The sequence below is a fragment of the Mauremys mutica genome, chromosome 22 (genome assembly GCF_020497125.1).
Source record: "Mauremys mutica isolate MM-2020 ecotype Southern chromosome 22, ASM2049712v1, whole genome shotgun sequence".
Classification (NCBI taxonomy): Eukaryota; Metazoa; Chordata; order Testudines; family Geoemydidae; genus Mauremys; species Mauremys mutica.
The window spans coordinates 20,546,114-20,571,284 of NC_059093.1; the positions used below are offsets into that span (position 1 = coordinate 20,546,114).

Consider the following 25,171-nt stretch of genomic DNA (forward strand, 5'->3'; position numbering starts at 1 on the left):
GGAGGGGTAGCAAGTGGTTGGGAGGATAGAATTAAAATTCAAAATGATCTGGACAAACTGGAGAAATGGTCTAAAGTAAATAAGATGAAATTCAATAAGGACACCTGCAAAGTACACCGCTTACGAAGGAACAATCAGTTGCACACATACAAAATGGGAAATGACTGCGTAGGAAGGAGTGCTGCAGAAAGGGATCTGGGGGTCATAGTGGATCACAAAGTAAATATGAATCAACAGCGTAACACTGTTGCAAAAAAAGAAAACCTCATTCTGGGATGTATTAGCAGGAGTACTGTAAGCGAGATGCAAGAAATAACTCTTCTGCACTATTTCACACTGATTAGGCCACAACTGGAGTACTGTGTCCAGTTGTGGGTGCCACATTTCAGGAAAGATGTGGACAAATTGGAGAAAGTCCAGAGAAGAGCAAGAAAAATGATTAAAAGTCTAGAAAACATGACCTATGAGGGAAGATTGAAAACATTGGGTTTGTTTAGTCTGGAGAAGAGAAGACTGAGAGGGGACATGGTAATAGTTTTCAAGTACATAAAAGGTTGTTACAAAGATGCGGGAGAAAAATTGTTCTTCTTAACCTCTGAGGGTAGGATTAGAAGCAATGGCTTTAAATTGCAGCAAGGGTGGTTTAGGATGGAGATTGGGGAAAAAACTTCCTAACTGTCAGAGTGGTTAAACACTGGAATAAATTGCGTAGGGAGGTTGTGGAATCTCCATCATTGGGGATTTTTAAGAGCAGGCTGGACAAACAGCTCTCAGGCATGGTCTAGATAATACACAGCCCTGCCTTGAGTGCAGAGGACTGGACTAGATGACCTCTCCAGGTCCCTTCCAGTTCTATGATTCTATGAACCAAAGGCCAGAGAAGAGCAGAATCAAAGGAGTCACTTTGGGGGATTCTCCCTGTCATTGTCCCCAAGGCAGCTGTCTTGGGTTTACAAAGTTGTTGGATGCTCCAGCCTTTATACAGTCTTTCCTGGGAGTGCCCCTTTCATGGGCTGGGCCTAGTTTTAGCTTTTGGCAAGTGTGTCCCTGGGGGCTATGAGACTGGGCCTTCTTGCTCAGCACATCTTGTTTCTTTCTGTGCCACCCAGTGAGTCCAAATGAATAGATATTCCTCATACAGACTGTGAACATAAAAATGGCCGACTGCATCAGAGCACTGGTCCATCTAGCTCAGTGGCCAATGCCAGGTGCTTCAGAGGGAAAGAACAGAAAAATCATCAAGTGATCCATCCCCTGCCACCCATTCCCAGCTTCTGGCAAAGAGGCTAGACACACCATCCCTGCCCATCCTGCCTCTGACACTGGCAGATGAGGTATTAGCTCTTGCAAAAGCCCCCATGTCTTAATTGAACATGGACAAACACATAGCTGGAATCAGTCTGACTCACCTATGTTAGTATTGTTAAAAGAGGTATTAGAATTGTAAGAATGTGTTTAGACTTTACTGAATGCTTGTGAGTTGGTGTCTGGGTTAGTATCTGACTAGTTGCAGGGGGCTGGACTAGATGACTTCCTGAGGTCCCTTCCAACCCTGATATTCTATGACTGGCAGTAACCTGGAAGTGAAATAACCGAAGCAAGTTAAGAAGAGAGCGGCATCGGGCATCGGTGGGGGTAAAACATTAAATGGAAAGAACTGACTATGCAAAAAGGAACATCGCAAACTATCAGAGCCCCAGACCCCCGCCCAACTGAACCCACCCCAGCCAGGCATATCAAGCTGGGTCCCTGAAAAATCGCCCAGCCCGTCTGGCAGTGAACGCTGCGTGTTCCAGGCGGAACTATGGTGTGTGCGTCTGCTCTGCTGACGTGCTGCCTTGGTACGGAATGCGCCATGGCCACAGGGAGCAGAGACATGGACTCCTACAAAACACAATCCCAGATACACCTCCAATGGGACCTCCCATCTCCTCCCCCACCTCCACATGGCCATTCTCAGCCCATTGCTAACAGTTCCTCCCAGCCTTCAGCACTATAAATAAATAAAACATGGTGTTACAAAAGGTAGATTGTGCCAGAGAAACGTGATCTGGACGTCAATAAGGCTTTTGATACAGTTCCACATGGGAAACTATTCGTTACATTGGAGAAGATGGGGATTAATATGAGAACCGAAAGGTCAATAAAGAATTGGTTAAAGGGGGGGTCTGCAAGGGGGTCATATTGAATGGTGAGTTGTCAGGCTGGAGGGAGTTACTAGTGGAGTGCCTCAGATCAGTCTTGGAATCAGTCTTACTCAACACTTTTATTAGTGATCTTGGCACAAAAAGTGGGAGTGGGACACAAAGCCGGGAGGGATTGCCACTATGGAGGAGGACAGGAAAATCATAAAAGAAAATCTGCACATCCTTGAAAGCTGGAGTAATAGAAATGGGATGAAAATTAATAGTGCACAAATTCTAGTTGTTAGTCCCCAAGTGCATAATTTTGCAATAAGCTGGGGATTTATCAACTGGAAGTGACAGAGGAGGAGAAAGACCTGGGTGTATTGGTTGATCACAGGATAATTATGAGCTGTCAACGTGATGCGGCCGTGAAATAGGCTAATGCAGTCCTAGGATACATCAGGCGAGGTATTTCCAGCAGACACATGAAAGGGTTAGTACTGTTGTACAAGGCACTGATGAGACCTCATCTGAAATACACCTCTACCTTCTGCCCTTAAAGTCTGTGAGTCTATCAACTGTGCCTTGCGTTGCACAGACACTGGTGGAGCTCAGGGCCCCATCGTGCAGCACATGGCAGAGACCCTGACTGAGATCAGCACCCCCATTGTGCTGGGCACTGCACAGACAGAGAGGGACAGTCCTTGCCCCAAAGAGATCACAGTCCAAGTAGACAATGGGTAGGAGGAAAACAGAGGGGGCTGTGCCTTCCCCAAGGCCACCAAGCAGGTCAGTGACAGAGCCAGGAACAGACCCTGGTAACTCCAGAGCCCCATCACCCACAGCTTGGAAAGGTCCCAGACCCCATTGTATTAGGCTGCAGGAACAGGTGGGTTGCCCATGGATGCACAGGCTGTCTTGGCAGGGCAGCTCAGCGGCAGTCCCTGCACACAGCTGGGTGTGTGGGTCATGGGTCAGGAGAAGTCAGTGTCCAGTGCTGTGGGGCTGTGCTCCTGGCTCATACTTCACTGCTGCCCCTCTCTGCCAGCTGCACTGTTCAGCCAGCCCCAGGCCTCAGTGAGATCACTGCCTCCCTCCCCCCACACACACACCAAACCTTCAAACCGGGACATGGTGCACCAGTGCCAGAGTGCACTAGTGTAAATTCTGTCTAGACTAAGGGTTTGCACCAGTGCCTAAAACACCAGTGTGGCAGAGCCCTTCAGTGCCCAAACCAGCAGTACGGTGGCACTAGAACTGGGATCTAGTTCTAGCTCTGTCACGAACAGCCTGGGTGACCTTGGACACATCAATGTTTCTCCTCCGAACTTTAATCTATTTACCCAGCTGCCCACTCACTGGGGTCTCCTCTCTCTGCAGAGCTGCTCACCACTAAAATCTGTGTGGGTGTCCCCAGAGCTAAGGCAGTTCAGCTCTGGAATAGTCTTAGAAGGGGGGCTGTGGAGTTTCTTTCCCTGGAAGTTTTTAAGAACAAGTAGGACAAAGCTCTGTCAGAGATAATCTACATAGACTTGGTCCTGCCTCGGCAGAGAGAGCTGGACTTGATGACATCTTGAGGTCCTGTCCAGCTCTACATTTCTATGATGCTATGAAATAGATACGTAAAAAACACAACGTACAGAGTAAAACCCACCACAACATAGTGTCAGGCAATTCAGGGGGGAAAAAAAAACAACCCACACTCCACAGCATAAAATGGCAATACAAAAGGGGAAAAAAGCAAAACAATGCAAACTAACACATCCTAGGAGAAAAGTACACAAGGGAAAAGAGCTCAGCTCAAACTAACACAACACAGGCACCAAACAAGCTGAGGCAAAACAATGCACCATAAAACTGCTACACAACATGGTGCATCACAGTTCCAAATGGCACCATGCAAAACAGCTCAGCGTAGAACAGGACACTGCACAAAAGAGAATTATTTCAGTGTAGGCCTGGAAGGGATCTTGAGAGGGCATCTACTCCAGCCCCCTGTGATGAGGCAGAACCAAGTATCCCTAGACATTCCCAGACTGGTGTATCTCTAACCTGGTCTTAGAAACCTCCAATGAAGGAAATGCCACAGCCTCCCTTGGAAGCCAATGCAAGGCAGACACAGCCCAAAACAAGCTGTACACACACACGCTGGGCCTGGGATTAAGGGGAGAGGCAAGAATTCTAACAATCTGGGTTCAGTTTCCAGTTTTGCCCCAAATTCTCCATGCAAACTTGAACAAATTACTTCAGCTCTTGGAGCTTCAGTTTCCCCATCTGTAAAATGGAGAGTCGCCTCCCACCATTGGCCTATTTAGCCTTTGAGCCTTTTATGGCAAGGCTTCTCTGTCCCTGTGGGCACGTCTACACTGCAGTCAGACACCGGCGGCTGGCCCGTGCCCGCTGACTTGGGCGCACACGGCTCAGGCTGCAGGGCTGTTTAATGGTGGTGTAAATGTTCTGGCTGGGGCTGCAGCCCAAAGTCTGGCACCCTCCCACCTCGCAGGGTCCTACAGCCTGGCTCCAGCCTGAGCCCAGACATCTACCCGGCAATTAACCAGCCCCTTCGCCTGAGCCCTGTGAGCCTGAGGCAGCTGCCATGGGCCAGCTGGGGGGTTTTAACAGCAGGGTAGAGATACCCTGGGTGTCTGTTCAGCACCTGTCATGGGGACCCTGACCTTGGTCAGTGTCTGTGCAGAGCCCTGCACAACAGGGGGCCTGATCTCAGTCAGGGTCTCTGCAATTCCCGGCATTACAGGAACCCGGATTTTGTTTAGGGCCCCTGCAGCGCTTGGCAAAATGTGGGGCCAGGATCTCTGTCAGGGTCAGTGCAGTGGCCACTACAGTGGTGGGGCGTGATCTGGGTCGGGGTCATTGCAATGCCAGACCCAACGGGGACACAGATCTCAGTCGAGGTCTCTGAAGTGCCCAGCACAATGGAGGGAGCAGTTTGGGTCACAGTTGTGCACTGCCTGGCACAAGGGAGGCTGTAATCTCGGTCCAGGTCTCAGTTTTACCTGGCACAACAGTGGGGTCTGATCTCACGTGGGGTCTCTGCAGCGCCTGGCAGAACAGGGCCCAGATCTCAGTTGGGGTCTCTGCAGCGCCTGGCGGAACAGGGCCCAGATCTCAGTTGGGGTCTCTGCAGCACCTGGCAGAACAGGGCCCAGATCTCAGCTGGGGTCTCTGCAGCGCCTGGCAGAACAGGGCCCAGATCTCAGCTGGGGTCTCTGCAGCACCTGGCAGAACAGGGCCCAGATCTCAGCTGGGGTCTCTGCAGCACCTGGCAGAACAGGGCCCAGATCTCAGCTGGGGTCTCTGCAGCGCCTGGCAGAACAGGGCCCAGATCTCAGTTGGGGTCTCTGCAGCACCTGGCAGAACAGGGCCACGCTCAGTATGATAAGAGCCCTGATCTCAGTCACACACCTGGAGAGAAAAGCGGGAAGATTTTCGACGAGTGGGGCTGGAGTCTCTATGGGGGACACTTGCTCCTCCCTCCCCTTCCTGGCCCTTCCCAGGCCCTGTTGCCAGCAGAGAGAGCCCCCCCCCGCCCCCCAGCGCAGCCCAGAGGTGTCCCTGTCTCAGGGCCCCCCCAGCCTCTGCCCATTCACCCTCTGCCCAGCTCAGGAATCACTGGGGGGAACCATTTCCCACCCGCACAAGGACAAATCCCTGCAGGTGGAAATGGGGGGAAACCCCCCAAACCCGAGCTCTGAACTGGCCACTGGCAAAGGGGAGAGAAAATGGGGCACAATCAGGGGGGGGGGGACAGGGAACTTCTCAGGGGTTTGGGGGAGGGGGGGGTCACCCTGGGGGCTGCTCGTGGCTCTCTAGGGAGAAAGGGGGCAGGACGGGTGGTCCCCACGGGGGGGGGGCAGCGGTAAATCCGAGGGGATCTCAGCCCCCCCCCCTTTCTCTCCCCGCTCCTCGGGGGTCACCGGCTCCCCCCCCCCGCCATGTCCGGGCTGCACCGACACTTCCCCCCCCCGCCCCCGGGCTCGCGCCGGGTCCTGGAGGCTGCAGCTCCGCAGCGGGGGCGGAGCCCGGGCCGGGCACGGGGGGGTTAATGAAGGTCTCTCCCGCCGCGATCTGCGCATGCCCAGAGCCCAAATGGCACAAACCCTTCTCCGGCCCGGGAGAGGCTCTAACGGCCCCGCACGCGACAGGCAGAAGCGCAGCGCCCCGCGCGTGTTCCCAGTCCGGCTCCGCCTCCCTCGCTGACGTCACTTCCGTTCCAGGGAGAGTCCCGAACTACATCTCCCAGCCTGCACCGGGGGCGCGTCCGCCCTCTCCAGCCCGGGTAAGGGAGGGGTCAGTAGCATGCTCCGTGCGAGCCCCGCTGGGGGCGGGAGAACAAAGCTGCTGCTGCGGCCTCCGTGTGAGCCGGGGAGTGAGAGACCCCGGGGGGGCGGGCACGTGACTCTGCCCCGGGGAACCTGGGAGAAGCCTCGGAGCCGCCTCGGCCCCAGGAGCTGCAGCAGGATCCGCCCCGGGCCCGCTGGGATTGGGGGGCGGAGCCCGGGGGGGTGTCGGGCGGGGGGAGAAGCCGGAGTTGTGGGGGAGGGAAGGTCGGTGGGACGCGCGGGGGGGCTTGAACTGTCTCTGGGCAGCCAGGAAATCCCCCGGGGGGGGGCGGGGAGTTAATTGGCTCCTGTCCCTGTTTGTGCCTCTCGCCCCCGGTACAGAGTCTCTCCGGTTCTGCCCCGTTTCTCGCTCGGGGTCTCGCTCGGGCTGTAACATCTGGGGAGATTCGCCCCCCCCCCCCCCATGATCCGCTCTCTCGACTCCCCTGTTCCCCCCCCCCCGGTCTCCCTCCCCTCGTTTTACCTGCAGCGATTTGTCCTTGTCTCGGTGGGAAATTGTTGCCCTGGGTCAGTCCCCAGCACGTGGCTGCCCCTGGCGTGGGGGGGGGGGGGGGGTGAGATGCCGGTTCTCTGCCAGGGCGGGGACGGGAGGGGCACGTGTCCCCCGTGGGGGCTGCCCGGACCCCGGTTTCTCAGTCCCAGTTACTGCCCCTAACTACCAACACAGCCACTAGTCACCTGCCCATCCCCCACTGCTGCCCCCTTACCTCATCCAGGGACCTACTAGCTCCCCCCCCTCCCTCCTTTGCCCTCTTAAAGCAGCTCCTCACAGGGCTCCCTGCTGCCCATGGGAATGGTGGGGGGAGCCATCACTTTCTGTATATGTATTGGATAGTAATATAAAATCCAGTCCAACAGTCCCCCCTTTTCCCTCTAGTTATTTAGCAGTAATATAAAATCCCCTCAGATCTCGACGGTGTTCATAGACTATCAGGATTGGAAGGGACCTCAGGAGGTATCTAATCCAACCCCCTGCTCAAAGAAAGAACAATCCCCAGATTTTTACCCCAGTTTCCTAAATGGTCCCCTCAAGGATTGAACTCACAACCCCGGGTTTAGCAGGGCAGTGCTCCAACCACTGAGCTATGCCTCCCCCTCTCATGTTAACACTTGCGTAGTTTCTGATATGTATTCTCTGCAAATCTAAAAATTATCCTAAGCCCCACTTTTTCTCTAATTGTCTATTTCTAAATGACTATGGCCTGAGATTTTTCCCTGTCTCTTTAATTATAAAATACTAAGAAAATCTCAGATTTACACCTTTTCTCAGATTCCTGAACATGGATATAAAATATTGGCAAATGTTGCCCATTTTCTCTCTATTCAGTTATCAGATATTGATGTGAAACACTCAGATTTTACCTCGTATCAACAACTGATATAAAATCCCTCTGATTTTCCACTTTCCTCTCTAAACCTAGTTAATACCCATCAAATCCAGAGGCCTCCCCCTGTTTGGGGGATCAGTGGTTCCCAGCTGGTAACTGGAGAGTTGGCTGGACCCTTTCCTTTTCTCCAGCTGGCACTGGGTGAGGAGGTCACTCTGAGTGCAGCGTGGGTCCAGAAGTGTCCCAAAGCCCATGACAAATGGTCTCTGGGAGGGGTTGCTTCCCGCAGTGCGAAGATGTAGCTAGTGACAGGGCATGGACCTTTCTTGCCCTCCAGGCCTTCCATTCTCCTGTTGAAGCAGCACCCCCCAGGGATCCCTCTGCCCGTGTGACTGGCCAGCAGGAGGCAGTGATACCTCACTGTGTCTGCTAAGTGGACAGAAAGTTAACACTGTTGCTGGGGTAGGGGATGGGGTATCTGTGTGGGGAGATTGCAGCTGGAGCTGAAGGGGCATTGTGGGAGGGGGAGGCCTCTGGGTGACTGGGCAGGGGGTTCTGGAGGTTTTGGGGGGGAGGGGTTCTGATGTGCCCAGCCCTGAGGCTGTGGGTCCTGGAGGTGGGTATCACTGGGGACACGTTGGTGCAGAACAGTGAGGGTGGGCGTCTCTTGGGGAGGCGGGGCAGGGGGCTGGAGGGAGCCTGGTGCTGTGCCAGGGGCTCAGTCGTGCCCAATGCACAGACCTGGGTCGGGGAGTCCCAGGAGCTAGGTCGGGATGCCAGGCAAGCAGAGGGAGGGGTCCCATTGTAAAGCATCAGGGGGTCCCAGGCAAACGGCCTGGCAGGTCCTGCTGGAGGACAGGTGGGGTCCTAGGCAGGCAGTAGGGGAATCCTGGGCAGGCAGTGAGGGACTGAATTCCCAGTGAGGGGTCCCCTGGGGGGGTGTCCCTGGCTGTTGGGGGCTCTTGGTGGGGGGAACCTTTAGGATTCCCAGCCTGCCAGTGATGGTCTGGTGGGGGTTCTCTGGCCAGTGGGGTGCTGAGGGGTATCTGGAGTCCCTGTTCAGGGATTTTGGGGGTTGGGTCCCAGGGAATATCTGGTGGGACTCTGGCTGCGGGGTCTGGGCTCTGGGTACTGGGGGTGTCTGGGGGGCCCTGGATGGAGGCTCTGGGGGCTGCTACTAAACATGCTCCTTCTCTCTGATCAGCTTGTGCCAGAATCCTGACTCCAAGCACATCCCAGCATTCCCCAGCCAGGCCCAGTCACCATGATAACTTTCTAGCCACTTATCAAACATCTTGAAAACTCCAGGACCTTCCAGTTCCATTGGGAAAATCTGTGCCCCGAGTCCTTATACTAGATCTTGGGGGTGCGGCAGGTGGGAAGAGATCAGCAATTCTCCCTGTGAGGAGGGGCTCTCATTAGCGGCTCTCCCCAGAGAGCTAAAGGAGGGAAGCTGCTCAAAGGATCTGTCCCTCTCTGCTCAGGATATTGGGGTTCAGCTTCCTGGGTCAGATGCTGCAGCCTCCATTGTGATCTGGGAGACCAGGCTTAGCAGCTGCTGCTCCCCCAGTGGGGCCTCTCTGCTGGGAAGTGACCTTAATTAAAGCTTCTTTTCTGCCCTGCCAAAGTGATGACCTTCTCCGCTGGTCCTAGCCCCCTAGGGCAGCCCTGGGCCCTATTAATACAAATTCTACCACAGACTCCAGGTAACAGACAGACCTCAGGGGAAGTGCTGGGGACTGGCAAGAAAGTGACTCTGCACAAACAGCCCCCTCCCCCCCATTTCTCCTCCTATTAGTAGTTGCCAGGAGAAAATCCAGCCCTGGGAGATCAAAGCTTCCAGGAATGGGACTGTCCCAGCCAGAGGAGCAGGGAGAGAGTAGAGGGAAAGGAGAGACTGAAAGGGGCAGTGGGAGAAATGAGTGGGGGGAGAGATTTCCAGCTCTCTAGTCCACCCAGACACATGTATTGCAGCATCCCTGGGCAGAACCACTTTCCAGTGAACAAGAAAAGGATCAGACAGAGGAAAAACCAGTTCTTGACTCCATATTCCCCCTGCTGGGGTGTGGCTGCCCTGAGGTCAGTGTCTGAGGGAATCCCCCACAGTGACCCCTTGGGTTCTGCTCTTTTCTAGCCTTGTGTTCAGAGACTTTGTTACGGGGTGAGGGGAGGCAGAAGGGAGGTTAAAAATGTCTCTGTGGGCTTAGCCTGACAGGAGGGGCCAGGTCTACTCTGTAATTAAAGAGATCAAGCATGTTCCCAGCATGGCAGCGTCTAGGATGTCTGTCTGCAGGGAAAGGGCCTGGGGGACTCGTGATGTGAAATTAACTAAAGCCTGTTCTGAAACCTCCACAACTGCCCTTCTCATCCTGCCAGGCTGCAGAATGACGTCCATGTTTTTCTCCAGCTCATCCCATCCTCCCATGACACAGGGAAGAGAAATGGCTGCAGTGGAGCCAGCGCAGGTAGGGATTATTTTTTTGAGGGGGGGTTGGTGGGTTCCTACAGGAGGAAGAGGGACAGCAAATACACCGGAGATGGGAAGGTTTGCACAGTCTGGTTTGGAGGTTGGAGCAGGACAGGAAATGCACAGGGTGGATAAAGGGAGGGCAGGGTGTGACAAACCTGCTGGGAGTTGTTTAATAAGTGGCCTAGATTCTAGGAACAGACCCATGAGGTTTGGAGGTGGAAATGCTCTAGTTTGTGGAGCAGAAAATAACCCACGTGAATGGGGCTGGGAAAACTGACCAGACTCATAGTGCTGGAGCCTGACCCGACTAACCAGTGGCTGCTGTGAGATATGAAGGGGGCACCCACTAGTGAGGGTTAGGGGAGATTCCCCTCCCTTCATATCCAGCTCCTCACAATGAGGAGGGTGTTGGGCTTCCTACCCGGGAGCTCTCCCTGGTCCCTGCTAGGGGCTCCCTCTCCTCTATCAGTCTGTGGCTAGTAGGTATGTGATGGATCTGCTGGGAGAGATAAGGGGCTCTCTTTGTCCCCTCACTCTGATGTTTCCTGGATGCTCTGAGCAGGGTGGGGGTGGGACTTTGTTGACTGCAAGCCACCCAGGGCTTCCCTTTGATGGGCTCCTCTCCTCACAAGTAGTGGGGCTGTGAATGGGGCAGCAGGTATTGAGTGTTGGACTCTTGCTCTTTCAGGGGCCGGTGACCTTCGAGAAGGTGGCTTTGTATTTCACCAGTGAAGAGTGGGCTCTGCTGGACCCCACTCAGAGAGCCCTCTACTGGGATGTCATGCAGAAGAACTATTCTAGCACTAGAAAAGGTTCAGAAAAGGGCAACTAAAATGATTAGGAGTTTGGAGAGGGTCCCATACGAGGAAAGATTAAAGAGGCTAGGACTCTTTAGCTTGGAAAAGAGGAGACTAAGGGGGGATATGATAGAGGTATATAAAATCATGAGTGATGTTGAGAAAGTGGATAAGGAGAAGTTATTTACTTATTCCCATAATACAAGAACTAGGGGTCACCAAATGAAATTAATAGGTAGCAGGTTTAAAGAAAATGAAAGGAAGTTCTTCTTCATGCAGCGCACAGTCAACTTGTGGAACTCCTTGCCTGAGGAGGTTGTGAAGGCTAGGACTATAACAATGTTTAAAAGAGAACTGGATAAATTCATGGTGGTTAAGTCCATCAATGGCTATTAGCCAGGATGGGTATGGAATGGTGTCCCTAGCCTCTGTTTGTCAGACGATGGAGATGGATGGCAGGAGAGAGATCACTTGATCATTGCCTGTTAGGTTCACTCCCTCTGGGGCACCTGGCATTGGCCACTGTCGGTAGACAGGATACTGGGCTAGATGGACCTTTGGATCTGACCCGGTACGGCCGTTCTTATGTCATGTATGTATGTGTGAATTTGGTGCAAGGCGCTCCTGGCCCTCAGAGACCGTGTGAAGGCTTTGGAGGCCAGGGTGTTGGAACTGGAGGAGCTAAGGGAGGCAGAGAAGTATGTTGATGAGGCTTTTCAGGACACTATAGAATTGTCCCAACTCCGGTCAGACAGCCCCCCGCACCGTTGAGGAGGATGAAAGGCCCAGGGAATGAGAGCAGTCAACGGGAGCAGAGGGAAAGCTTCTCATAGTTGGGATCCTCACCCCTACACTATCTGGAAGAACCTCTTGCACTCAGGTTACCTCACCGCGGGAGGGAACTCCACTCATTAAGAAAAGGCAGCTGTTAGTAATGGGAGATCTGATCATTAGAAACAAGGATATCTGGGTTTGTGATGACCGGGAGAACCGTATGGTGACTTGCCTGCCTGGTGCGTAGGTTGCGGATTTCTCAAGGCATCTAGATAGATTTATATGTAGTGCTGGGGAGGAGCCAGTGGTCATGGTACATGTAGATACCAATGACATAGGGAAGGGTAGGTGAGACGTCCTGGAGGCCAAATTTAATCTGCTAGGAAAGAGACTGAAATCCAGGACCTCTATGGTGGCATTCTAAGATATGCTCCCAGTTCCATGCGCAGGGCCAGGTAAGCAGGCAGAGCTTCGGAGTCTCAATGCGTGGATGAGATGATGGTGTAGAGAGATGGGGTTTAGATTTATTAGGAACTGGGGAAACTTTGGGGATGGGGCAGCCTATACAGGAAGGATGGGCTCCACCTAAACCAAAGTGGATCCAGACTGCTGGCACTTAACATTAAAAAGGTTGCAGAGCAGTTTTTAAACTAAGAGATGGGGGGGAAGCCAATGGCTGCAGAGGAGCACGTGGATCGGACAGAGACTTCTCTTAGAGGAGAGTGTAGTGATAGAGATTTTTCTAATTTTAGTCAGGAAGAGAGGCTGGAAGAGGATTAAGTAGGGGCCAGATCAGCCGAGAAGCATTCACACACAAAAGAATCTAACACATCAGAAAAGGGCAGACAAATAAACAGTGACAAGTTTTTAAAGTGCGTGTACACAAATGCTAGAAGTGTAAATAATAAGATGGGTGAATTAGAGTGCCTCGTGTTAAAAGAGGATATTGACATAATAGGCATCACAGAGACATGGTGGAGTGAGGATAATCAATGGGACACAATCATTCCAGGGTACAAAATATATCTGAAGGTCAGAGCAGGTCATACTCGGGGGGTGGGGAGGGGAGTGGCACTGTATGTTAAAGAAAATGTAGACTCAAATGAAGTAAATATCTTAAATGAAACTGCATGTTCCATAGAATCTCTATGGATAGTAATTCCATTCTCTAATAAGAATATAACAATAGAGAATATAACAATAGAGATCTATTATCGACCACCTGTCAAAGACAGTGATAGTGAGGATGAAATGCGAAGGGAGATTAGAGAGGCTATCAAAATAAAGAACTCCATAATAGTGGGAGATTTCAGTTATCCCCATATTGACTGGGTACATGTCACTTCAGGACAAAATGCAGAGACAAAATTTCTCGATACTTTAAATGACTGTTTCTTAGAGCAGCTGGTACAAGAACCCGCAAGGGGAGAAGCAACTCTCCATTTAGTCCTGAGTGGAGTGCAGGATCTTGTCCAAGAGGTAACTATAACAGGACCGCTTGGAAATAGTGATCATAATATAGCAACATTTAACAATGGGCCATCAACATTTAACAATGAGCCATCAAACAGGCTAGACAGAACTGACACCAACTTGTCTGGGGTGTTTCCCGGAAGCAGAGCACAAGTTTGAAATACGGGCAGCATAGGGCCAATATTCATAAAGTCAACTACAGAAATGATACACATCTAGAGATAGCATCATTATAATCAGCCAATCAGAACCTCTCCATAGACCCCTTACACAACAACCTTTCTACAATATTGGCTGCAAATATAGAACAGTGGTCCCAACGGTGAGCTATACAGTTTCAGATTATGTCAATAACATCACAGGAGGTGACACGGCATCAGTGAGACTGATACTGGAATACTGCCTCCAGTTTTGGTGTCCTCATTTGAAAAAGATGATGTGAAATTGGAGCTGGGGCAGCAAAGAGCCACCAAATGTTCTGAGGGCTGGAGAAAAATGCCTTCTAGTGAGCTATTGAACGAGCTCAACCTGTTTAGATTATCAAAAGAAGATTGAAAGGTGACTTCATTGAAGTGTTGAAGTGCCTTAATGGAGAGAAAAGATTGGGTATTAATGGGCTCTTTAATCTAGCAGAGAAAGGCATAACAAGAGCCAATGGCTGGAAGGTGAAAAGAGACAAATTCATATTACAACTAAGGCACAAATATTAACCAGCGAGGATGATTCACCACAGGAACAAAGGGAAGTAGTGGATTCTCCATCTCCTGATGTCATTTAATGAAGACTAGATGCCTTTCTGGAATGTGTTTGCCCCAAAAGTAGCTCTTGTGTCATACAGGAGGCCTGTGATATGCAGGGGGTCAGATTAGATGCTCTAATGGTCCCTTCTGGCCATAAAGTCGACTAATTTCTGAAAAATGGAGTGTAGCATTGGGAGCAGCGTCTGATGTTTTCCTGTCTAGCCGGCTTGCTTCCTAGAACAAACGCTCCTTGAGTGGGGTGATCCACAGGGAGTAGCTCAAACCTCCAAAGTGCCTGGGCAGGGGCAGGACATTAGCACAACAAGGGAGGGGTGTGGCAGTGACATCACAAAGGCCTTTTGCAGGACCTCAGACTATTGGTCAAAGGTGGTGGGGAGGTGGTGACCTCACAGAGAGATGCTGACATCAGCCAGGCAGGACGGGGGCGAGGGGCCAGGGAAATCTCAGAGACCCCTGTGGCTTTGCTTCAGCCAGTCTCCTTCTCCAGGTCTCTCTTTGAGGATTGAGAGAGTATTCGGGTTCACGGATGTGAGCGCCAGGAGGAACCTCTTTAGAGTTTTCTCCTTCCCTTTTCCTGATTTCACTAGAAAACAGCCGTCCCTGTTTAGAAGGTAAGAGCATCCTTGAGGTTTGAAACCTGTTCAGTCTGATCCATCAGGTGACAGTTGAATTCTAGGCATGGAAAACACGAGCTAAAGGAGGCAGAATTTTATTCTGCACCTGGGATTTTGTCCCTTAGAATCACTGGGGACATTAGGGTTTGTCCTTTTGGTTTCACCTTTTCCTCCATCCATCCCTTCCTCCTTTCTCTTTGTCTCTTGCTTCTTTTGTCCTTTCTCCTGTTCCCCTCCCAAGACCAGGAGTTGTGTGTGTGTGTGTGTGTGTGTGTGTTACGGGGGAGCAGTGTGGTTTTTCCCCGTGTAGCCAGCACCAGACCTGGCACCACCCCCAGCTCTGCCCCCTTCCTGCCACTGCAACCCCATCTCACCTCCTGACCCTGGATGGGCGCCCCCGGCCCCTCGTAGCAGGGGGCTGTGCAGGGGGGTCTCCTTGCAACCATGAGTGGGTGTCTGGTGGGTGCTGTCACCTCCGCCAGAGACCCCCAAGAAACTCACTAGCTTCCTCCGCAGGCGGGGAGGGGCTCCTACTTTCTGTCTTGGGGGGGAGATTCCGTGATGTCAGAGCCTATGGTGAGAGGGGTTCGAATCACGAGTCTGGAGTGGCAGGACAAACCCCTCCCCCAGTCAGATTCTGCTAGGGGGCTGGGCTGGGATCTGTAGGGAGGAAGACACAGAAAAAAGCAGCCGCCACAATGGAACCCAGGAGTCCTGGCTCCCGGTCCCCCTGCTATGACCTCTAGACCCACCTCTGCTCCCAGAGCCAGGGATAGAACCCAGAGGTCCCTGGCGCCCAGCCCCCTCCCCTCCTCCCTGCTCTGACCACTAGACCCCACTCCTCTTTTAGGCTCGCTGCCTCTTCTATCCACCCACCCCACCTGTCCATCCCTTTGCTGCAGGTTTCTGGGGTGTCACCCCTGCTCTGCACTCCCCCAGTGCAGCCCAAGGCTTTTCCTCCCCCCAACCACACATCCTCACCCCCCTCGTGCTGGATCGCCTGCTTGGCCCCCTGCCCCCTCTCAGGGTGCACTGTGCGGCGTGGCTGGGGATTGTGCAGTGGCTCAGCACCAGGCAACGCAGAATGTAAACCACAGGCCCTGCCCTGCCCCACCGCACTGGAGCTGCCTTCCAGGTGCATTGGAGCCCAGCACCCTGCACCTGTTCCCTCCTGCCCCACAAGGGGTGAGCTGCAGCCCCACCATGCTCTGCAGAGGGGAGAAGGGTCAAGCCAATCAGCCCATTTAGGATGGGGGAATCAACACCCTTTTTTCTGCACAGCCACTGACCATCAGCGGGATTCCTCCTCCCTCCTGTGCCTCAGTGCAACTAAATCTCCACACCTAGACAGCTGGTCCATCCGCTGCACCCCAGTCCCCCATGCCTGAGCCTCCCTGCCAAAGCCCTGCACCTGGCCCCATAGGGAACTTGACTTCTTGTGCCCAGAGAGTCTCAACCCCCCTCAGTAGATGACCCGAGTCTGAGAAACACAGTGTCCATCTTCTCTAAAGAAGTACGTGGAGAAATTATATGTGACCATGTGGCCTAATGGATAAGGCATCTGAGTCTGGATCAGTCAATTGAGGGTTCATGTCCCTTCATGGTTGTGCTTGTCCAGTTTTACCTTTGGGCTGAAAGTCCTGCTCCCTTCAGGGCTGGAACCTCTTCTTGGCCGCTCAGGCCAATGCTCTGGCTTCAGCTAGAGCCCCGGGAAGGAGTTGGGGGTTGGGTGTCACAAAGGCTGGGGCATGAGCCCCAGGTGCTTCCAGTCTCACCTTTGCTGTTCCTGACTTGCCAAAGAAACTGGGTGGCTGCCCAGGCTGGAGTGTGGAGCAGTTTCCTTCTTCCAAGTGTGCGCCTGTCCCTGTGCTTGAGGGGGTTTGCTACTTAGCGCCTTGGGAGCCTGGGTGTTTCTCTGCTTCTCGCCAGCTGGGGAAAAGCCTCTTGGGGTAAAATCTCCTGCCCCATTGCCAAAGTGAGCACCTGGAGTGGGAACGGTAAGAGGCCTCACCACGGGGGCTGGCCCTGCTTTCCTACCCTCTTCTGGTGTTGGCCACAGAGCATCAGCAGCCGCCCCACATGCTGGTCTGTGGGTGGCCTTCAGTGGGTGTTTGGCATGGCAGGGAGCAGGCTGGCTAGGGGTCTTTGTCGCTGTCTGCTGGCCACACATAGGCATGGGCCTCCCCTCCTCTGAATAGCGAGAGTTAGTCTGTGCTTAGAAAGCAGAGACACAGGAGACTCAAGACAAGAGGGTGAGAAAGATTGAGAAAGGACCTATGCAGACAGCCCACACTACAGGGACACTGCCTGGTTAAGGGATGTGGAGGCACCAAATTGCCCCAAGTTTCCTGGTGCCCTACGCAGCTGTGTACTGCTCCAGCGGCGAACTCGATCCCCCGGCTGGCTGAGCTGGCCAGGAAAGCTGCCCCTGCCCCTGCTCTTCCCCACAGCCCCCCACCCCCGGTCTGCCCCCACCCCCTCTTCCCACCCCTGCTCCACCCCATCCCCCCCCGCCTTCCCCTGAGCTACATCCCGGTGGACGGCAGGAGGGATCAGGCGCATCCAGCACTCACCGGGCGGCGGGAAGTGGAGTGACCTGGCCCCAGCCTGCTCCGCTCTGCCAGCTCGGGCTGGGGGACGGGGGTGCTGTGTAGGGCACCAAAATGTCTAGGGACAACCCTGAATAGATCATTTTTCCACAGGGGCCAATGGCTGTTAGAATAGAGATATTCAGGCTGCCTGCACAGGCCTAGACTTTCAGAACTGCGGTGTCAGAGCTGGGAAGGGGGACACTGGGGAACAGACTCTGTCGGTCTATAGAGATAAGCCCGACTGGTGTGAAGGGCTTTGAAATCTGCTTGCTTGGAAACTAACCCCAGTAAACATCCCGTTGTCTGCGCTTCCGACTTCTGGTCTTTTGCTGTTTATCGATTGTGTGACAAGAGCCAGGGAAGTGGGTAGGGGAAGGGAAAGCCCTCTAACAATGGCTCCTTGCTCCTCTCCCTCCAGGCTCAGAGGTCAAGGAGGGGCAGGACTCCAGGCTCTGCTTGAGGGATCCTGGCATAGGGGTTGGTGGGGGAGAAAGGATTGTAGATTCTGACCTGCGCTCTGGAGAGGAGGTAATAATTGAAGGGGGCATTTCTGCCTCCTCCCCTCCTCAGGGTCCCCTGGGCTGGAATTCTACATTCCACAGGGGCAAATGAGGGGGTGACGCCATGTGGTCAAAGAAAACCAGTGCTCTAGGTGAGGCTTGAACTCACAACCTCAGCATAGCTCCTCTCAGCACTGATCTATAAGTACTGTGCGCTAACCAATTATGCCACTGGAGCACTTGTTAGGTATCATTCTTTAAGACCCCTTAGGTTGATACAGGGAAGGAGTGACCCCAGAACATTCTCAGTGGGGCTGGGAGCAGGTAGCGACAAGTGTTGTACTTGGTGGGGTGGATCCTTCTTAAGGGTTCCAGGCACCATTTGACCCTTTTGTTCTTCCCTGTGTAATAACAGAGCTGGTTAAGACTCAATGGAGAGTCTTGCTGCAGACCAACAGAGCTGAAATCACTGATAACCAGCTCTAAGCATTAGTCCTGCTTTGGGACAGGGTCTCTCATGCAACGAACTGCCCAGTCTGCGCTAGCAGTGAGGCTCCCTCACTAACAGCTGAAATCAGGGAGAGCTGTGTGAAGTGCAGGGCCCCAGGGGTGCCTGAACAGGGGGGAACAAGTGGGGCAATTTGTCCGAGGCCCCGACCCCGCAGGGGCCCTGCAAGCCCTGGCCGAGAATCCCTTCCCTGGCTAGAGGCGCCTTTTTAATTTTTACTCACCCGGCAGCGGTCCGGGTCTTCGGATGCACTTCCGCAGCGGGTCCTTCAGTGCTGCCGAAGATGCGGAGCGAGTGAAGGACCCGCCGCCACTGAAGACTCGGAAGCCGCCCAGTGAGTACAAGCGCCGCAGCGGGTGGCGCCTTTTTTATGTCCGCTCCCCCGCTTTGCCCCCGGCCCCCGAATTCTCTGGGCGGCCCTGCTTTTAGGGAGCCTGTTCCGCTCCTGATGGGACCACAAGACGTCCCAGAGCAGAGAGGGTGGCCAGCAGAGCGGTGACAGGGGGGAACGGCAAGTGGCCGGCAATGTGGCCAGACAGCGGAGGGAGAAAGGGGCTTTCCCCCCGGGAGGTGAGAGGTGAACTCTGGGTTTTCATTGACCCAGGGCAGCAGCTGTGAGTGAGGTGCAGTGAAGGTGTCAAATGGGGCCTGGAACCCTTAAGAAGGATCCACCCCATCAAGTACAAACTAGGGAGTCTCAGAAAATGCTAATTAAAAGAAGCTCCAGTGGTGCAATTGGTTAGTGCACAATACTTATAGGGCAGTGCTAAAGGAAGCTATGCTGAGGTTGTGAGTTCAAACCTCACCTGGAGCCCTGGTTTTCATTAACCACATGGCATCACCCCCTCATTTGCCCCTGTGGTATGTAGAATTCCAGCCCTGGGACACTGAGAAGGGGAAGAGTTAATAATGACCCTTCACTTGTTACCTCCTCTCCAGAGCACAGGTCAGAATCTACAATCCTTTCTCCCCTGCCAGCCCCTGTGCCAGGATCCCTCAAGCAGAGCCTGGAGTCCTGCCCCTGGCGTCTGTACTATTGACAAAGACTAAGTGACAGGGACAAAACACTCAAATCCGGCCTGGTGCGGGGAGACAGGTTTGCTCTTCAAATTCTGTCGTTGGTACATTTCCAGGCCTGGGAATGTCCCACAACAGCATTTAATGGGAAGCTGCCTGCAGAACAGTGACACTGCACAGAGCTCCTGTGGAGGAGGGGTGGGAATTAGTAACATTTTGAGGATCGTTTGGGAAATGAGCCTTTGCTGACAAGGTTTGTCTCTGTTCATATTTCACCTTCAGGTGTTATGTTGAGGGATCTTTAGTATATTTTTGGGAGGTTAATAACTATCTCCTCAACTTTATTTACTCAACTTAAAAATTGGTGTCATTTGATTTTTGCATCTCCCTGTGACAATACAACTGACACGTGTGGCTTTCTACTGGGGGTCATGATGTTAAAGTTGGGGAATTCAGTCTCTGTACTTCTGGGAGGGGGTGTTGCTTTTTTATAGCTGCCTCACTGCCAGGCACACCGGGCTGTTAGCTGCACCCACTGTCCTTGCCAGAGGCCCCTGCTGTACTTCTGGGAGGGGGTGTTGCTTTTTTATAGCTGCCTCACTGCCAGGCACACCGGGCTGTTAGCTGCACCCACTGTCCTTGCCAGGGGCCCCTGCTGAACCCTGGGCGGCTGCACTGCCGTGCTGGGGTGACTCTGCAGGTGGAGAAGCTGCTGTGGAGCAATGTAGAGCAGGTGCAGGAAGGAGACGGGGTCACTATTCACATTCTGAACTGCACAATTTTCCAAATTTGGGAATAGATTCATAGACTTAAGGTCTGAAGGGACCATTATGATCATCTAGTCTGACCTCCTGCACAACACAGGCCACAGAATCTCACCTACCCACTCCTGTAACAAACCCCTAACCTATGTCTGAGTTATTGAAGTCCTCAAATCGTGGCTTAAAGACCTCAAGGTGCAGGGAATCCTCCAGCAAGTGACCCCGTGCCCCACGCTGCAGAGGAAGGCGAATGTCCGATAACAATTCTAAGGGGAAGGTGAACGCAGAGCAATGACATTGGAGATGCCCAGACCTCCAATGGGGGCAGCGTGGAAATTAATAATGGGAAGATCATTTGCGAAATTAGTCATCACTGACAAGCTTTGTCTCTGTTCCTATTTCACGCTATGGTGTGTGTTAGAGGAATCAGGACAGATTTTTTACTATATTAATTAAACACTTAATTTTATTTAACCAAGACAAAAACTTAGTGTCACTTATTTTTTCTCTGTCCTAGCAAGAAAGAATTGAATTTTGTGACTTTCTGGAAAGTGCAGCGAGATTAAATGTGGGGAATTCAGTCTCTGTGTTTGTGAGCTGATGTTTTCCTCTCACAGGTCAGTGCCTGCATTGAAATACCAAGAGGGATCTAAGGGCTGGTGTACGCTGGGCACTTCACTGGCAGAGCGACGTCTCTCAGGGTCTGAAACCCCCCCTCCACCCATATAGTTACAGTGACCTAAGCCCTGGTTAGATAGTGCAAAAGAAAAGGAAGAATTGTTCTGTCAATGCAGCTATTACAGGGATGGGAAAACCTCTCCACTGACTGTCTACTCCAGAGTGCTATAGCAGGTGCCACAGCAGCATTTTAAGTGTAGACAGAGTGAAACTAGATTTAGCTCCAGTTTGCACTGTGGATGCTCAGGCACTAAAACTAAAGTAATCATAACAACAGTGCAGTGCTTGCATAGTTGGCAGGATTTGAACCTACGCGGGGCAACCCCAAAGGATTTCTAGTCCATCGCCTTAACCTTTCAGCCACAACTACTTGATATACAATTGTTTCACTACACAATAATTCACTTCTCACTGAATTGTCACTTCAAATTGTTTGCTCAGACCAGCTTCCCCAGCGCACTCATGGCTGCGCATGAGTGTAAGTGTGTCCTTAGGTGAACAGCGAGAATTCCTGCCCATTTCCCTTCCGGCTGGAGCAGGATGAGAGTGTGTTTGTGTTAATGACATTGCTGTAGATTGTTGTTCATTCCCCACTCTGACAATTCAGACATTCCCTTTCCCATTCAAATCTCCAGCACATCGTTCCAATAGCAGGCGGCAGGATTTCTCTGGGGCACTGAAATTTTTTCAGGGGGCTGGTGCATGAACTCAGCATTGCATTCCACCCTTGATGTTTCATGGACTAACAACAGCAGCAGAAAGAAAGAGCCGAGCCAATATCTCCCTGGCAGGGATGCAGGTGCCACGTCCCCTCTGTCTGACCATCGCCATTGCAGGAGAGAAGGGTTCACTGGAATCGAATGCCCTGGCTCAGACCAGAGACACAGGGAGGTTTTGCTGTTCATGGATGTGTGCAAAGGAAATTGTGTCTCTGTGTGAAATGGAGGCAGGAAATGAAACACCCAATGCCCTAAGGAATGTGGGTGAAGGACTCGGGCTGAGCAATGACTTAACAGGGGTTTGTTTCAATTTATTGGCCTCATTAAAACTATGGCAAAAAGCCCCCTATACCAGGGGCTGCGGGACAGGACAGGCAGTTCTGCGCGGAGTGTTCAGAGCTGCCCCCTATCTGCCCTTTCTCTGCACCGCCCCTGCTCCCAGAATGCACCAGGCCCTGGACTGAACTCTTCCCTTGCTGGCCGAGCTGGTTTCGTTTGCTGTGATCCTGTTGGCTTGGCAGGGGGGGAAGTGACAGTCCCACCCCAGAGCCAACGCCTCCCTGTCACCCAGCCCCCTGACCCCCAGCAGTGCAGGTCAGCCAGGAGCTGGGCCCTGCCAGGCACTCAGGGGCGTCTCCCCTGCAGCTGGGGGCTCTCCCCAGCGTGGTCTGTGGGAGCTCACGCACTAATGGGGCAGCGGCAGCAGCCGCATGGTGGGTTGGGCTGGTGACCCGGGTCCATCTCCTGGGGTTGGCTGGGTTCATGCTCAGGCGACTGGCCCCAGCCACCGGCCGAGCCCCACGGCCACGCTGCTGCTGTTACCGCACTAGCCCCTCATGCCCCCATTCCCTCACTGAAGCCAGGAGAAGGTTTGCAGAGAGAAGGGGGGGGGGGGTTGACCCCAATATCCCAGAGCTGATTCTCCTCACAAAGGGGTGTGTGCATGTGGTGGGTGCCGTGTGCAACGCCCTGTGCCCGTGAGGAGGGGACTGGAGCTCTGCCAGCAGGAAGATTTATCCTGCAGGAGCCCTGCCTCCCTTCCCCAGAGGTTCCCCTGGAGCAGAGAAGCTTTGAATCCTCGCTGGAGACTAGAGAAGCCCGAGCAGCACAAGCTGCCTGGCAGAGGTTCTGGATCAGGGCCTCACGGGCACATTGGGTTCATTCCCTCAGAGCTGCCCTGCCCAATGCCAGGGCTGCTCTCACTCCCCAGCACAGAGGGGGCTGCAGGCTCTTTGCCAAGCTGGGTCCCAGCTCAAGGCAGATTTAACACTAGCAGGGGGCCCAGGTATGTGTTGGTGCCGCTCAGGGAGGGAATCTGGGCCAAAGACTGATTAGAAATTGGGTAACACTGAAGTGGGACTAGAAAGACCCTTGATGGGACGTGGCGGGTAGGTAGCCCCCATTGTGTACCGTGCTCTCGCCGAGAACTCTCTGGGAGTGTGGATTCTTCCTGATGCGCCACCAACACGTCTCGTTGGTCCTGATGTCGGCTGCTCCTTTCTTGATACTGACAAGCTAGTTGTGGGCGTTTCCCACTCACCCCATAGCTCCGGAATGCACAGACAGCAACACTGGTGTGGAAGAAACGAACTCCACTCTCAGGTTTCAAGATCCTTGAGATCACTGACTTGCCAATGTAATTGTCAGGGGGTATAGCTCAGTGGTAGAGTGTTTAACTGCAGATCAAACGGGCCTTGGTTCAAATCCAAGTGCCCCCTTAAAAGCCTGGTCCTTCAACAAAAATAATTGCATATCCATTTCCATTATGTTCAGGAGCTCCACTGACTAGGGATGAATGGAAACACTCAACATTTTCCTGTGCAAATGCATAAAAATCTAGCAAATATGTCCCCCAGCTGAAATCAGTTCCAATCCTCTAAGAGTCTAGTTTATGTTTTCATCAATGAAACAAAGGCACATGAAGACACATTTGCAGGTCCTTGGCCTCCACGGGCTACAATGTGCAGAAGAACAAGAACCACATCCACTTGGGAGGCATGGACTAGTCTGTATTACATTTGGTAAGTAAGTTGCCATTGGGACTGAAAATTCTACTAGAGGTGGACAGAAGCCTGTTGAAAAAATAAAATAACCAAGATTTACCAAACTCCCTGTTACACATTCAATCCTCTCTTTTTTCTATTTTATTAACCTGGGAGCAAGTTACCAGTGACCCAGGGCTGGGGTGGAAGAAGGTGCAAGTGCGGGGAGGAGCCCAGGGCTGGGGCAGCAGGGGGTGTGTGGGTGGGGGAGCACTGGTAGGGGGGAAGGGGAGAGTCGAGAGCTGGGGCAGCACAGGGTGTGTGTGGGGGAGAGCCCAGGGCTGGGTTGGCAGGGGAGTGAAAGTGGTGGGAGGCCCAGAGCTGGGGAGGCAAGGGGTGAAGGTGTCGGGAGGGGAGAACCCAGGGCTCGGGCAGCAGGGGGATGGGAGGGCAGACAAATTTTTTTTTTTGCTTGGGGAGGCAAAAAACCTAGAGCCAGCCCTGCCTCCACATACCGTAAAGTAGGTAGGAGCGGATCATTATTATCCCTACTTGAAAGAGCGAGAAGCTCAGGCTGAGACAGGAGAATTGACTTGTCTTAGGTCACACGGCCAGCCAGTGGCAGAGCTGGGAATAGGACCCAAGACCCCTGATTTTCAAACTAAGCATTGGATCTTGAATTTCATCCATTGAATGACCTGAATAAAGTGCTCTCAGCTGAGCTCCAGACCAACAGTGCACAGTAATTATTCAGCAAGTATTTGAGGAGAACTGCAATGTTAGAGAGAATCATGACCTGCTCAGAGACCATTAATGCAGAGAAGCAGCAAAATTCAAACATATGACTGGTTATGACTTATTTCCTTGGTCTTAAAAGAGAACAACAAGGACCTGAGTCTCCTCCCTGTCAATAACCCCCTGCTCAGCCAGGGTAGAGACTGAGGATGGGAAGCTGAGGGTTCTCAGCAGGGAGCCCAAAGAATGGTTCAGGTCACTGGTGGGGATCACTGCCCGAGCACTATTTCAGCCCCACATTTTTGGTGGACCTCCCACAGTGGGAGCTGCCAAACACTCCCCCGCAACACATACACACACCCCGCTCTTGGTGTTGGGAGGGAAACAGGTGAAAGGACAAAAGAAGCAAGAGAAGAGAAAGGAGGAAGGGATGGAGGAAAAGGTGAAACACAAAGGATAAACCCTAATGTCTCCAGTAATTTTAGGGGACAAAATCCCCGGTGCGGAATAAAATTCTGCCTCCTTAAGCTCGTGTTTTCCATGCTTAGATTTCATCACCAGATGGATCAGACTGAACAGGTTTCAAACCTCAAGGAGGCTCTTACCTTCTAAACAGGGACGGCTGGTCTCTAGTAAACTCCCTAAAAGGGAAGGAGAAAAGTCGAAAGAGGTTCCTCCTGGCGCTCACGTACGTGAACCCGAATACTCCCTCAGTCCTCAAAGAGAGACCTGGAGAAGGAGACTTGCTGAAGCAAAGCCACAGGGGTCTCTGAGGTGTCCCTGGCCCCTCGCCCCTGTCCTGCCTGCCTGATGTCAGCATCTCTCTGTGAGGTCACCACCTCCCCACCACCTTTGACCAACAGTCTGAGGTCCTGCAAAAGGCCTTTGTGATGTCACTGCCACACCCCTCCCTTCCTATGCTAATATCCTGCCCCTGGCCAGGCACTTTGGGGGTTTGAGCTACTCCCTGTAGATC

The 25,171-nt window shown here is 52.8% G+C and overlaps 2 non-coding genes across 2 annotated transcripts; one reads left to right on the forward strand and one right to left on the reverse strand.

Annotated features, from left to right (window-relative positions):
- Positions 1-17,939: 17,939 nt before the first annotated feature.
- TRNAI-UAU lies at positions 17,940-18,033 on the reverse strand. The gene is made up of 2 exons: positions 17,996-18,033; positions 17,940-17,975 (listed from the first exon to the last, which is right to left on the reverse strand). It is a non-coding gene; the product is annotated as a tRNA-Ile (tRNA).
- A 5,091-nt stretch (positions 18,034-23,124) lies between these two features.
- Positions 23,125-23,196, forward strand: TRNAC-GCA. Its single transcript has one exon. It is a non-coding gene; the product is annotated as a tRNA-Cys (tRNA).
- Positions 23,197-25,171: the final 1,975 nt, after the last annotated feature.